At 45.7% G+C, this 15,662-nt stretch overlaps 1 long non-coding RNA gene across 1 annotated transcript; it reads left to right on the top strand.

Moving 5' to 3' along the window:
- The first annotated feature begins 210 nt into the window (after positions 1 to 210).
- LOC131840627 (uncharacterized) lies at positions 211 to 14,708 on the top strand. The gene is made up of 3 exons (XR_009357424.1): positions 211 to 568; positions 12,150 to 12,205; positions 13,516 to 14,708. It is a non-coding gene; the product is annotated as an uncharacterized LOC131840627 (long non-coding RNA).
- The last annotated feature ends 954 nt before the right edge of the window (positions 14,709 to 15,662 follow it).

Here is a 15,662-nt window from a genome sequence, read left to right as displayed (position 1 = left end):
TTTTTGGAGCTGTAACCACAGAAGACGCCCCTAGGAATGAACCCAGGGGTCCCAGTTTTTGTCATAAGTTGCTCCCTTGACCTGGAGGATTGCCATCCTGCAACCTTGCACCTCCAGCCCAACCCAGCCTGCCTGGGTGCTGGACTTTACCCCTTCCCTCCCCTTTATTAGGTTGTTGATTCTAGGAAGGGCAGGAGGGATAGGTGGGGCTGGAACACAAGATGAAGGGAGTTTGGATCTCAGTTGCCCAAGACTTCTCAGTTACCAATAGGTTGGGCTAGTTTTGGACCCAGGTCAGTCTGGCTCCATATTTTACCCACTTCTTCTCCTTCCCCAATCCTAAAACACTTGGGAGCCGAAAGGAAAAGTCCTAATGGAACTTGGGTGTTCCCTGAGGGGTCCAAAGGAGATTTCCTGGAGTCAGAATGGCCAAGTTTCCTGAAGTTAAACAGTTGACACAGACAAATAACAGACACTCCCAGAAACATGAAACCAACAGCCAACGAACCGACCAACAGTCAACCAACGGATCTACAGCAGCACCAACAAAAAATGGTCTTTTCAACAGGTGAGGAAAAATTGGAGAATTATTCAAGTCAATTTCTTCACTCTTGGAGGTGGGGCTTAAACATTAACCAGCTAGTGTGTGTGTGTGTGTGTGTGTGCGCGCGCGCGCGCGCGCGCGCGCGCGCACCCGCGCGCACATGGAGGGGGCTGTCTATTTTGAATAACCCAGACACTGAGCCCCCACCCTCAAGGAAACTTCCTGAATATAATCTGCCTGTGAATGATGAAGCCCAGCTGGCAGGCAAGATTTTCATGTTCTCCTTGTCCATTCTCATTGCCAGTGCAAGATCAGGCACAACAGAAACATTCTATGGGTGAATTCCATTTCTGAAAATGAGCCCACTTTCTCTGCCACCTGATCATTCTTCCAGTATTCAGTGATTTTTTTAATTATTAGAAAAGAGAAAACTGTAGTCAGGGAAGGGAATTTACAGGGGAAATTATGCAGGTTGCTTTGTAGAAATATTTTTTAAATGCCTTCCTGGATAAAGTAGGGGAAACAGAGGGAGTAAACAAGCAGCCTTAGAAATCTGCTGAGGAAAAGGCTCTTCATTTCTGAAGGGTGTGTGGGACCCATGCAGACCATGTACTGTATTCAAGGATCTCTAAGGATTCATAGCCCAGAAGTTGGGAAGGGGGGCAGACGTTCACGTGGGTCATCAGGAGCATACCTTCAGGCTTCCAGGAATGGGTTCCTCATCATACATATTGAATAGTCCATTCAATATGTACTAACTGAGCACCTATTATGCACCAGAACTTGTTTAAAGTACTGGGGATACTGGGCTTTACATTCTAGTTGGAAGAGCAGGAAAAAAAAAGTAAGTAAGATAAAATTAGAAATGCATTTACCCCTTGACCCAATAACCCCCCTTCTGGGACTGTAGCCTAGAGTTCTGCTGCACAGTACAATGTAGGCATGAGGTTATCCATTGCAGGACTGGTGGTGCTGGACACAACTTTGAATCTTAAACTGTGGGAACATATTATCCATTCAAACCAAAACAAAATAACTTTTAAATTTTAATGTACGTTTTATTAGATGGTAATAAATGTGTGATGGGGAAAAATAAAGTAGGGAAGGGGATTACAAATAAAAATATAAAAAATAAAAATATAGAAGGGAAGGGTAATGCAGGGAGGGATGCTCCTATTTTAAATTGATTGTCAGGGAAGGTCTAACAAGGAAGATAACATTTGAGTAACCTGCTCTCTCTCTCTCTCTGCCTGCCTCTCTGCCTACTTGTGATTTCTGTCAAATAAATAAATAAAATCTTAAAAAAAAAAATCCTGAAGGAGATGAGGATGTATTAGGGAAGTGTTCCAGACAGAGGGAAGAGCAGGTGCAAAGGCCCTGGGGTGAGAGCCCATTTGGCATATCTGAAGAGCAGTAAGGAGGCCAGCTGGGTTGGAGTAGAGTGAGCAGGGGGCAGAGTGGGTGCCAGTGTTGCCACCCTAGGCACTCTGAGTCTGAGTGGCTGCAGCTGTGGGTCACCCATGACCCTTGGAGGCTCCCTTTTCATGCTGGCCTCCCCAGTTCATTCAAACATTTCCCCAAATGACACCTGGCCCTTCCCCGAATCTTCTCTGCCTGTGAATATTCATCTTGAAATGGAGGCCCAGAACTGTGCTGGCTTGTGTCCTTGGTGACCCCACTGCCACCTCCAGCCCACCTGCCCTCTCCGCAGTGCTACGGGTTGCCCACCGCTTCCTCCTGGGACCTCTCTTCTGTGTTGGCCCTCCAGACTCAAGCCCTATCTAGGCCTCTGACTGTTTCTTCAAAGTCCCCCTCACTGCCCCTGCTTACTGAGGTTCCCAGGCTCTGTCCCCACCCTCTTCTCTCTCTCCTACCAACTCTTGCCATCCTTCCCCAGGGCTTCTGAGTACATTTCTCTCTGGAGCCCAGATCCACAGTCCTCTCACTCCCTGGACCCCAGATGTCTCAGGCACCTTGAATTTTACCTACATCCAGAGTTGGGCTTACCACCCACTGATCACCCGTCTGCCCCCCAGACCAGTTCGAGCTGGTCCTTTGGATGCCCTTCCTCTCCCAGACAGCACCAACCGTCCTCCCTGCCTGCACCTTCCATTTGTGGCCACCTGAGCAAGGACAAGCTCCTCCTGTTTCCCGCTGCCTCCCTAGCACCTTGCACACAGTGAGCTCTCCATAAGTAAACTTTAGTAAATGACCGGACAGTCTCATCCACTGTTTCTGGGTTCTGAATCTGCTCCCCTCTCACAGTGACCCCTCCCAGGCTCAGTGGCCACCCCGCAGACCCCCACCTCTTCAATCCCGGGGCAGTGGGGGAGACCCTGTTTTGTCTGGTGCGCTGAGGCAAGGGCTCTCAGCAGAGGGTGATCCCTCCCTCCCCACCCCCAGGGCGCCTGATCAAATGCATGCCACCAGTTTAGTGTGAGTTCTAGATAAACAAGTAGTTTTTCCGTGTAGCTATGTCCCCTACACTGTGTGTCTTTCTTATATACTTATAATAGAAAGTTATTTCTTGCTTATCTGGAATCCAGCTTCCGTGGGGCAATCCTTTATTTCTGTTAGCTAAATCTGGCAGCCATATCCCTAGGTGACATTTGGCAAAGTCAGAAGACATTTTTGGTTGTCTCAGCTGGAGGGGTGGTACTACTGGTCTTTGGTGGGCAGAGGTCAGGGAGCTGTTAAACACCCTCCAGTGCATAGGAGAGTTCCCCACAACCAAGAATTATCCAGACCAAAGTGCACCTCTCCCTAGGCATACCCAGGGCACACAGAACTCCCGCCCCACCTCCACCCCTAACCACCCGCCTTGCCCCCACATCCCCAGACCATTAAAAGACGTGGAGAGAGACTCATGGTCCTGCCTCACAACCAATGCCAAGTTACAAAGTTAATGGGAAAAACAGGATATGAAATCGTGTTCTCTCTCAGCACTGCGCAGGCGGATCTAGGCACCAAAAAATTCAATGAAGGGAAAATGTAAAATGTCAAGGTGGTTACCTCAGGCCATAGAAATATTTCTTCCTCTCTCCTTTTCTCTTTTTCCTTTCCCACACGTCTCTAGAGAATCATGTTTGTAAAATACTTAACAGTTTTTAAACTTTTCATTCCTTAAATAATGCATGAGAACCTTCTCCTTGTATTAGAAGACACGGGGAAGAGTACAGCAAGGCCAGTGTCCTCGGACCAGCGCCTCCGGTCTGGGCCCAAGGCCTCTGGGGACAACTGTTCCTGCAGGGCTAAGGCGGAGCCTTAGAATCAGGAGGGACCTGATTCTGACTCTGGTCTTGAACTGGCATTGAAAAATACATCCTACTAGGTACTGCCAGATTGTTTTAGAGGTAGCTGTGTCCTTTAACTCTGCCACCAACAGGATCGGACAGAGTCAGTGTGAGCCAGCACTTGACCCCAGACTTGAAAATCCTGGCCAGGGGCGCCTGGGTGACTCAGTCTAAGCGTCTGCCGTAGTCTCAGGTCATGATCCCCAGGGTCCTGGGATGGAGTTCCATGTTGGGCTCTCTGATCAGCGGGGAGCCTGCTTCTCCTGCCTGCCACTCCCCCTGGTTTTACTCACTCTCTGTCTCTGACAAATAAATAAATAAAATCTTAGAAAAAGAAAGAAAGGAAGAAAGAAAGTAAGTAAGTAAGTGCTGGCCAATCTGATGGGTGAAAAGTATAATCTCATTGTTTTACTTTGCACTTCCCTTATTACAACTATTTTTTTCAGTTTTTTTTTTTTTTTAAGATTTTATTTATTTATTTGACAGAGAGAGATCACAAGTAGGCAGAGAGGCAGGCAGAGAGAGAGGAGGAAGCAGGCTCCCTGCTGAGCAGAGAGCCCGATGCGGGACTCGATCCCAGGACCCTGAGATCATGACCTGAGACGAAGGCAGCGGCTTAACCCCCTGAGCCACCCAGGCACCCTATTTTTTTCAGTTTTATCGAGATAAAATCACCATATAACACTGTGTAAATTTAAGGTGTACAGTGTAATGATTTGATACACACATATGTTGGGAAGTGATCACCACTCTAAGGTTAGTTAACAATCCATCACTCACATAGCTACCTACCCTGTGAGTGTGGATGTGTGTGATGAGAACTTCTAAGATCTGTGCTGAGCAATTTGCAAGTGTGCCACACAGTATCGTTAGCTACAGTCACCGCGGTGAACGTGATCATCTTATAACTGAGGGTTTGGCCACCTTCACCCACTTCCTCCACCCCTGAGCTTCTGACAACCACCAATCTACTCTCCACTTCTACGAGTTCGGGGTGCTTTCTTTTTCCTTTTTTTAAAGATCCTACATATAAGATCACACACTAGGGGCACCTGGCTGGCTCATTTAGTAGAGCTTGTGACTCTAGATCTAGGGGTTGTGAGTTCGAGCCCCACGTTGGGTGTAGAGATGACTTAAATATAATATATTTATTTTTTAAAAAGATTTTATTGATTTATTGGACAGAGAGAGCACAAGCAGGGGGAGAGACAGAGGGAGAAGCAGACTTCCCACTGAGCAGGAAACCCAATGCAGGGCTCAATCTCAGGACCCTGGGATCCCAGGATGCTTAACTGACTGAGCCACCCAGGCGCCGCAAAAAATATAATCTTCAGAAGAAAAAAAGATCTAAGATCACACAATATTTTTTCCCTCTGACCTCCTTCACTTAGTATAATGCCTGCAAGTTCGATCCGTGTTGCAAATGGTAGCATTTCCTTCCCTTGGTTGAAATGTATATACATTTCCTTATCCATTCATTCATCAGCCACCACTTGGGTTGGTTCCATGGCTTGGCTATTGTAAATAAAGTTGCAATAAACATGGGCTAAGGATATCTCCTTGAGACAGTGACTTCACTTCCTTTGGATCTATTTCCAGCAGTGGTTCCCTTTTCTCCACATCCTTGCCAGCATGTATTTCTTGTCTTTTTGATAATAGCCATTCTAACAGGTGTGAGGTGATGCTTTTGTCTCGTTGTGGTTTCGATTTGCATTCCTCTGATGATGCACGATGCTGAGCATCTTTTCATGTGTCCATTGGCCATTTGTTTATCACCTTGAAAAAATGTTACAACTGAGATTGGATATCTTCAGGTGTTCCTCTTTATGTTTAAATTAATGAAAAATTTAATCAATATGCATGCACATCTTACGACATTCAGAAAGGGTGGTTCGTGAAAAGCCAACCTCCTTTCCATGTCTGAAGCCCTGCTTTGCAGTCTCCTGTCCAGAGACCACATCCAGAAGCAGTGTCTGGGATTTCCTTCCAGAGATATTCAGTGCAAGTGTAATTGCTCACATATATAACCTTCTTCTCTAGTTTCTGCACAAAACATAACATTTTTCCATACTGTTCTGCACTTGGCTCTTTCCTTTTTTAATCTGGAAAGTGATTCATTCCCCTACACATAGAGCCATTTCATTCTTGTTCATGATTTCATAGTAGCCCATCTGATGGATAGATTACAACTCATTTAAACAATCCCATAGTGCTGGGGGCGCCTGGGTGGCTCAGCCGGTAAGCGTCTACTTTGGGCTTGGGTCCTCAACCTGGAGTTCTGGGATCCAGTCCCGTGTTGGGCTCCGTGCTCAGCAGGGAGTCTGCTTCTCCCTCTGCCTCTACCTGCGCCCCACCCCCACCCCTGCTGCTTGTGCTTATTCTCTTTCTCTCTCAAATAAACAAATAAAATCTTGAAACAGTTTCCTAGTGTTGGACACTTTGGGGGAATCCACTCTTCTGCTACAATGCATGTTCTTGTGCATAGGCAGTTTTTCACTTAGAGGAATATATTTGTAGATAATTTGCCAGAAATGGAATAGTAAGGTCACAGGGCAAGTTTAAAGCATTTATGTTTGTAACCAAATTGTGTGCTGTCTCAGTTTGCTGATTATGTCATTTCTTGATTGTAAAGAAACTTATTTTTTAATTCACAGAAAAAATGTAGCATAATCGTTGTCTCTGATGATAAGAAACCATGATTTATAAAACATAAACTGCATGTCAGGAACTTGACACCTAGTGCTAAAAGCGCTAGAGACCTAGCAAGAACAGTGAGGTAAGCCTTTTGTTTAAGGCACCCATGATGTAAGGAGCAGAGCCAGAAATCAAACCTTGGCCTGTCCTGCTCCCTCCCCCAGGCCTGGACCCTGGAATGAGGAACTACTTTCTAGCATGGCTCACAGTGATGTCATGTGACAGGTGTCCAGCGGGAGGCCTGAACCCTGCGACTGGGAACATAGATCCAGGAACACAGGACAGGTCATGGGGGGTGGGGGTGCAGAAGGAATAAATTTGCTGATGAAAAGTAAAAAGGATGGCCTAAGCTCAGTCTCTGGGGCCACACCATCTGGATTTGAATCTTCTGTCACTTCCTAGCTCTGTGACCTCTCTTTTCATATGCAAAATATAAACTCTGATTCATACTTGTTGTGAAAATTCAATGCCTTAAAGAATGTTAAAAAAAAAAAAAAGAAAGAAAGAAAGGGGGGTGCCTGGGTGGCTCAGTAGGTTAAGCCTCTACCTTTGGCTCAGGTCATGATCTCAAGGTCCTGGGTTTGAGCCCCACATTGGGTTCTCTGCTCAGCAGGGACTCTGCTTCCTCCTCTCTGTCTCTCTGCATACTTCTGATCTCTATCTGTCCAATAAATAAACAAAATCTTTTAAAAAAAAAAAAAGGAAAGAACAAAAACACCTGAAAATTTGCAGGCATTTGAAAGCATTAGCCATGTATTAGCAAAGAACTAAATTGTGTTTAAAGGTATTTTAATTGGTAATCTTTGCCTTTGTGTTGTTTACAAATTTTATTTGGGTCCCACTGGCATTGATGGGATCCATTTAGCCCAAGGGGACGGGAGGTAACGTCATAATGTCCCGGTTTGCAGGGACCACATGTAAGGGTTTGATCAGAGCATTGCCAGGCCCATCTGGCAGCACAGCAGCTGAGAGAGTTCCCAGAAGTTTAAATATTTTGCCAAAAAATAATTGTTTAAAAGTGTTGAAATGCTGTCATGCCAACGGAGTTTTCTCGAAGTTAACACTGATTTAGCTCTTACTATGTGCCAAGCACTGTTAGAAGTCTCTCGTGGAATCCTCACAGCTAGCCTAGTGGGGAAGTATTCTTATTATCCCCGTTTGAAAGGTGAGGAAACCCTGACAGAGCTTTAAGCCATTTGCCCAAGGCCATCCCATCTGATATGTGCACCAGGCTCCAGGAGACCAGAGCCTGTTCTCCTCTCTGAGCATCTGCCTCTCTCAATGGGCAACTGGATCAAGAATCAAGTTGTTGTCCTCTCAATCACAGCGCTCTTTTGAAATGAAATCTATCGAAATCCTCACACCTCCCCAAGCCTGAACAGCTCTGATGTCAGACCAGAGGGGACGGGGAGCCATGGAGGGTTCCTAACTTGGAGCATGACACATTAACTTACATTTTAGGAAGGAGCAAGAATGCCCCTGACAGGTGAGGAGAGAGAGACCACTGTGCCCTAGGGAAAATGTTTGTGGCAGGTGTGTGAGGGGAGGGAGGGGGATGGGGCAGGGGTTCTAGGTCAAAGCTGTGGGCAGAGCCAGGTAAGGTCCTTGGACTGTCCTCTCTGGGACTACTGGAATCCTCCTAAGGCCCTTATCCAGCAAGAGGTACTTCAGTGATGTAAATTAAATGTCTATAGTCACAAGGGGCTATTGAAGCCTTGAAATGCAGCTTTTTGAAATTGACAAGTGCTGCAAATAGAAAATACATGTTGGATTTCAAAGGCTTAATGAAAAAAGCAAAACATCTCGATAACTTTCATATGAATTACATGTTGAAGTGATAACATTTTTGGATAGGTGGGGTAAATTAAATATTAAAATTAACATCAACTGTTTCTCCTCCCTTCTGAGTGGCTACCAGCAAACTTGAAATTATGTCTGCGCTCACATTACATTTCTGCTGGACAGGGCTGTGCATAGCCTTCCTCCAGGCACCTGCCTCTCTTGCCCTTCACGAGAAGTTGTGGAGGTGTCTGGTGAGGACTGGGCAGGCAGAGGCGCACACCACCGCGCTCGTTAATCTGACACGCGGTCAAAGGCTGAGGCCACCCTTGACCTGTCTGGGTCCGCTGTGCTCTGCCGCCCTCTACTGGCTGCTCTTCCAAGCTGTCCTGCTCTTCAATGACCTTTCATAGTTGGAGGTGGGACTGGACTTGGTATCTTGAAATACCTTGTGGTCCCAAACCATTTATCGCATTCACGTACTATCCTGTTTTGATTTTAGTCTTGATTTTAATTCAAAGTCACTTTACCTAAAGAATTTAAGAAATGTCCTGTTCCCCAGTTACAATCTTTTCTACGGGTCTCAATACAATTAAGGTGTCTCAGGTAAGTTCTTCTCCAACTGTGGCTTCTGGATGGGGGAAAATTATTGATATTGTGTAACCCTTTAAATTCCTGGATGTTAATACGTAATTTTCTTGAGGGGGGGTATATTTCCAGGCTGGTCTTAGAAGACCTTGGTTGGTAAAATGGGTTAATATTATAGTAAGCAGGTTAAACTGCATCATGGGAATTATGGGGCAAAAATGTATAATGTATATAAAGTACTTAGCATAGTGCTTGGTACATTATAAGCTCTCAATATGTTCAGCTATTAGTATATAAAATTGCTTGCTGTTTACATAAGCGGAAGTCTTTTACAAGTGTTGTGGCTAGAACCTTGTACCCTGCAGGCTAGGACTTTGGTTCAGACCCTTCTTTTTTTTCTCTTCTTTTTTTTTTTTTTTTGCAGGCCCTTTTTGATGAGTAAACAAGGGGTCATGGGAAGGAAGGATTTCAGCAGATCCCTAAGCTAGGAAAACACCCAGCTGGTATGGGGTCTTCCTGGAAAACCACCTAAATCAAACCCAAGTCAGCTTGCCAACGAGGGCAAGGAGTGTTAGTGGGAAGGGTCATGGATCCAATCCAAGGGAGCTCTGGATTTGTCAGGGGGCATGAAGGCATTCTCGGGGTTATGCACAATAAAAACGTAAGTTTAAGGAGAGACTGAAATAATATAAAAGGTGCAGCTGTTTGAGAAAAGTGTGTTTGTGTATTTTGTTTTAAAGATTTTTTATTTATTTGTTTGACAGAGAGAGACACAGTGAGAGAGGGAACACAAGCGGGAGAGTGGGAGAGGGAGAAGCAGGCTTCCCACCCAGCAGAGAGCCCAACGCAGGGCTCCATCCCAGGACCCCGGGATCACAACACGAGCCGAAGGCAGGTGCCTAACGAGTGAGCTACCCAGGCACCCTGTGTTTGTGTATTTTTAAAGTCGATAATTGTGGGTATCAAATCATTGTGGCATTTATCTTCCTATGGATACATTTAAAACAATGACTGCTATATTTTAAGGTGTTGACATGATGAGAGTGCTGGAAATTATACCAACTTCTGGTGAAAACTTCTACCTATGTTAAAGTTCTACGCAACTCGAAATGTACAAAGGAAAACCGCATCCTTTAAATTCTTGTAGGGAGGATGGGAGCGCACAATTTTGAAGACCGGGTCTAGGCTGCACACTCAGGAGTGGAATGGTTGAGGTTTGTGGATGTACAATCCAGGTTCCTCGAGGGTACTGAACTTTCCAAAGCAGCTGGACTAATTGACATCCCCCACCCCGACCCTCCTCCCCTTTCCCTGGCTGGCCCCTAGCAATGGAGATGAATCCTATTGCTGAGACTCCTCCCCCATGCTCCATGACTGTGTGGAGGTCTGCAACATTCTGGAAGCTGCTATGTCCATGTCTTTCTGGGAAAGTACAAGGCTAAGTGGAGGTGACTTGCTGCCAGAACTCCAGGGCTCCTGAGCCTGTCAGATCAGGGTCTGGAGAACTAGATCAGAAGGTTCTAATGGCTTCTCTCTACAAAAGCCCAGAGTAGGCACCTCATAGAAGGAGTCCTCTCTGCTCACAGCCAGCCGTGTCATACCCTAGGCCTGGCTCCTGCCCCCTGAGCCTTGATGGCTACAAGCCGGCTCCTGGCTCCTGCCTTCCTCCTTTGTCTCCAAGCTAACTAGCCACCTGTTCGCACAGCCTTGGTGTGGGCAGGAAATGGGGCTGTTGGTAGCACTGGCTTGTTACCATCTCATTCCTTTCCTCCCGTCACTCCAAATGGAGTCACAGTAAATTTTGATGTGTGGGTTTCACTAGTCAAATCTGGGGGAGCCAGCCTCCTGCCTCTTGTTTGGGGAGCACGCCCACCTAAAGCTGTGTGCTTTCGTACATTCTCAGCCCCTGGAATTTGACTACCAAAGATGCCCATTTGGTTAGCGTATCAGTTGAAGGGTAAGGAGTACCCGCTGGGAAGAGCAACCGGCCCCACTCCTTTGTGGGAAAGAGGTCTACCAAAGTGATGTAGTTACAGACTGTAGCCGCCAGAGGGCAAAGTAAGCAAAGCTTTGGGAGAGCCAATTTGGGAATGGTGGAATTTCCACTTTCTGAAGTCAGACTAGAGAGGGTCTCTGGGTACTTCGTGTTTCCCCTTCTTGAACTGGATTTGGTAAACCCTCTCAGGAAGGGTTTAGCCGGCCTTCCTTACCTGCCCGCCACGTCCTTCCTGGTCCCTGTTACAGCTGTTCTTGGGCCCCACCTCTCCAGACCTGACACTGGTCCCAGGCCATCAGAGGAAGCCTGATGGGTTGAGGCTCTCGTGGCTTTTTTCTGTCCCATGGCTATATCTTTCTGCTTCAGCAGTTTTTGGTTTCTTTTGTTTAGTTTTTTTTTTTTAAATATTTTATTTATTTATTTGACAGGCAGAGATCACAAGTAGGCAGAGAGGCAGGCAGAGAGAGAGGAGGAAGCAGGCTCCCCGCTGAGCAGAGAGCCCGATGCAGGGCTCGATCCCAGGACCCCGGGATCATGACCTGAGCCGAAGGCAGAGGCTCTAACCCACTGAGCCACCCAGGCACCCCTTTTGTTTTGTTTTTTAATTTAATGCTTCAGTAGTCTTGTCTTTGGCCCAATTATTTCCACACCTTCCCTTTAAGGGACTTTTTTCTCCACCCTATATATTACAGTAGTATGGTCCTTTTACCAGTAGTCAAATTGTGTGAGAAAGAAAAGTACCAGTGTGGGGGCGCCTGGGTGGCCTGGTTTGTTGAGCTCCCAACTCTCGGTTTCAGTTCAGGTGATGATCTCAGGGTCTTGGGATCAAGCCGGCATCTGGCTCCCTTCATAGCGTGGAGCCCTTTTGAGATTCTTTCCCTTTGCCCCCTCCCTCTCTTCCCCAACTTGCGCAAGCACAGACTCTCTTTCTCTCTCTCTATTTCTCTCTCAAATAAATAAGTCTCTAAAAAAAGAAAAGAAAGGTGCTAGTGTGTTCTGGTCTTCCACAAAGATCAGCCGAGTGAGCCCACCTGTTAGTGTTGGGAAGCATTCAGCGAGAGAACTCCCCTTACCCAAAAACATGGAAGATGGAGGCAAACCTAAATGCCAAGTTATCTGTGCTAAAAGCAATGCAACTCTGCCCCACGTAACAGACAGTTTCCATGTGCTGGCAACTATATTGAGTGTTTTAAGCTACCATTTAATGGGATCACAGAAATCCTATGAGGGCAGTGATTGTTTCTCCTCTTTCCAGATGAAGAATCTGAGCTTCAGGAAGGTTAAGCAGGTTTGCCTGAGATCACAAAGCTGGTAAGTGGCAGAATTGGAAAATGAAACCGATGGGGCTGGCTTCATTATTTCCCCAGTGCCCCCTCACCTCCGATCCAGCTTACATTCCCTCCTGATGTGGCACAAGCATCCTTCTTGGCACCTGTGCTTCATGAGGACACCGTGTGTGTGACATTGCAAATGCCCATCTGTCCATCACAATCTATCCCACCGCCTAAGGAAAGATCTGAGGAAATGTGCCCCAATATGTTTATACTGCTTAACTAGAGCACTGTTTTTATATTCTTGATTCTTTTCCAAGTTTTTTACTAATGTATTTTACTTTTTGAATCAGAAAACTATTTTCAGCATGGGGGAGGTCCTTCTTCTGCCCCCAGAGGCTTCAGCCCATTCATTCTGCCTGAGGTGTCTCTTGGTCCAGCAAACACCTGAGTGTCTTGTGAGCCTTAGTGCAAGGACTGGGTCTCTGTGACATCCTTTCAAACACTCTGCCCCCTCAGTACTCTAAGGTCCCCATGATCTGGTATGATGCTTATTATCTGTAACCCCCACCTCACCTACAGATTTGAGCAGGGGTTCAGTTAGATTCATCAGTTTCCCCAGGACTTGGCAAAAGCTGCAGATCCATATACTAGCTAAAGCTAATTGAGCACTTACTATGTTTTAGGTGCTTTATTCTGTGCTAAGCATTTTGCCTCTATTAATTCATTTAATCTCACAACTGTCCCATGAGGTAGGTTTACTACTATTTTCATTCATTTTTTAAAAGATTTTTATTTATTTATTTGGCAGAGAGAGAGCTACAGCAGGAACACAAACAAGGGGAGTGGGAGAGGGAGGAGCAGGCTTCCCGCCAAGCAGGGACCCCAACATGGGGTTCGATCTCAGGACCCTGGGATCATGACCTGAGCTAAAGGCAGATGCTTAATGACTGAGCCACCCAGGCACCCCTATTTTTCATTCATTTTACAGATGAGGAAATTTATGCAGAGCTAACTAGCTGGAGGTCATGGAGCTAGAAAATAACCATACCAGGGATGTGTACCCAGGCTGTCTGGCTCCAATCCATGACCTTAAACATTATGCTATACTGAAAAGATGCTTGGGAAAGTTTTGCTGGATTAGGAAACCTGGAATTTCTCCAAAGTGTCATTCCATGTGAAAAGTGTTTTGACTGACCCCAAAGACAGGGGTTTAACTCCATACCCCAACCTCCCCTGTGGCTCTAGTGACCACACAGGCAGTTTGTTCAGAAAAACGTGAACAAAATAAAATGATTGCTCTCACTGAGCTCACTGAGTTCACCCCTATTCATTCCCTGGACCCCACAGGCCATAGAAGAGGAAGGACGTGTGAATGTGGAAGATGGGTTGTGATGGTCTGACTTTCCTGGCCTGAGGACAGCAGCAACAATCCTGAATTCCTCTGGATGGGTCTCTTCCACCCGTCTGGAGTGGATCTGGGACAGAATGAGGTCCTAGGATCTCAACCGAGCATGATGAAATTTAACTCTGAGTTTCCCAAGGCCCCCAGACAAACAGAGAAACAAGACCAGTATGTAACACTCCACGTGAGCTATCTTCGGTTCATTAAGTCCATGAGCAGTTACTGATTACCATGCTCTGCTGATCTCTGAGCCCAATCCCAAGGAAACAAGAAGTCAGGCACCATGGATCTCTGCAGTCAAAAGGACTTCAGTAGCACTGTCCAGAGGAAATGTAAGAACCACAAATGGAAGCCACATATGGGATTCTAGTTTTTCTAACAGCCACATGAAAAAAAACACCAAAAGAAACAGGTGAACTTATTTTAATAGCCTGTTTTAACTCAATATACATAAAATGTTATTGTCTCAACATGTAATCAATATAAAACTGATTAAGGAAATGTTCTTTTTTTTTTTTTAATACTTTGAAATCTGGTGTTTATTGTATCCTTCCAACACTTTCCACTCTGACCAGTCACAAGTCCAGTGCTCGGTAGCCCTGTGAGGTCCGTGTCTACTGTATGGGACAGTATGGATTTATAATCTAAGAAAATAAACTTTTCTTTTTCTTCAGCTTTCAGAAGAAAGGGTTATGGCGTTTGGTGCTGGAGGCTGGGACATTCACATTGTTTCACAAGTGATCCCTTGCATTTCTTTTTCTTTTCAATTTGTTTTTAAGTTCACAAGTAGTGAATAAATTTTTATTATAAGGGAAGCAATCAAGTAAGTTGCCCCTTAACCCTCCCTCAATACTGTTCCATTCCCAGAAGTAGCTTATCTATCCCTTGGCTATAGATTCTTCTATGTTTTTACATGCATGTATGTCTTATTTTATTGTGCAAAAATATCACACAGTCCATATTGTTCTGCAACTTGGTTTTCTGACATAGCAGTATTTCTCAGTACTCTTTTCACGTTCATATGTTGAATCACCTCATTCTCTTCAATGACTGCATGATATCCCATGGCCATTTCTCTGTTGAATGGCTTTTGGCTGTTTCTAATGTGTTTTTTTCATTATTAGTAATACAGCTATCATGAGCATTCCTGCCCTTTCATCCTTGTACATTGGTGTAGGTGTTTTTCTGGAGGAGATAAAAAGGAGTGTATTTGCTGGGAAATCCACATCTTAAGTGACAGCAGGTACCATCAAGCTGCCCTCCCCAAAGAAGTTCAATTCATACCCCTTCCCCCCCCTCCCCCGCTCAGTCTGAGGTTTTCTTACAACCTTCCGTCATACACCAGATCTGATAGGTATTGTAAGGGGGGGTATCAGATTTAGTAGTGATGCCAAAGCAGCAAAAAAAATTTTTTGAGATTAAACAAAATTTTTTTAGATTTTATTTATTTATTTGACAGAGGAAGACAGTGAGAGTAGGAACACAAGTTGGGGGGGGGGGGGCGGACAGGAGAGGGAAAGCAGGCTTCCCGCGGAGCAAGGAGCCCCATATGGGGCTTGATCCCTGAGATCATGACCTGAGCTGAAGGCAGACGCTTAACAACTGAACCATCCAGGTGCCCCTATTTTGAGATTTTTTTCTACAGTATTCTTCTGTTCATATCCAGAGACTCAATTCCAGGCCCAGAGTGAGTCACTGTTGAATTTGACCGAGAATGTGACAGCATCATCACGTCCTATTGTGGGGCCTTAGAATCTAAAGGGAGTGATAACTAAATATGGTCACTGTCCCCGCCCCCTTCCCCCTACATGATCCCTCAGGAAGTGCCCTAGTGGAGATGGGTGTACCTTCTCTGGGTGAATTCAGCTTTTCCTCCAGGCCTGCAAGGATCGCCAGTTCTTTGGGCAAACACTAGATGGAGTTATAAGCTTATTTGGGGGTCGTGTAGAAAAAAACATGAATCTTTGAACACGGAGCCCACCTAGCTGTTTGCCCCCTGAGGGGTGAGACCATCTGCGAGGGTGGAGATTCCCTCAGTCCATCTCATTTGGAGGATGTGCTCATGGAGCAGGGGGTAGGCACCCCTACACAC

Source organism: Mustela lutreola, chromosome 1, assembly GCF_030435805.1.
Source record: "Mustela lutreola isolate mMusLut2 chromosome 1, mMusLut2.pri, whole genome shotgun sequence".
In the NCBI taxonomy this organism is placed as follows: Eukaryota; Metazoa; Chordata; class Mammalia; order Carnivora; family Mustelidae; genus Mustela; species Mustela lutreola.
The sequence above is the reverse complement of the archived record's forward strand: the minus strand, read 5'-3'. Positions and strand labels throughout refer to the sequence as shown.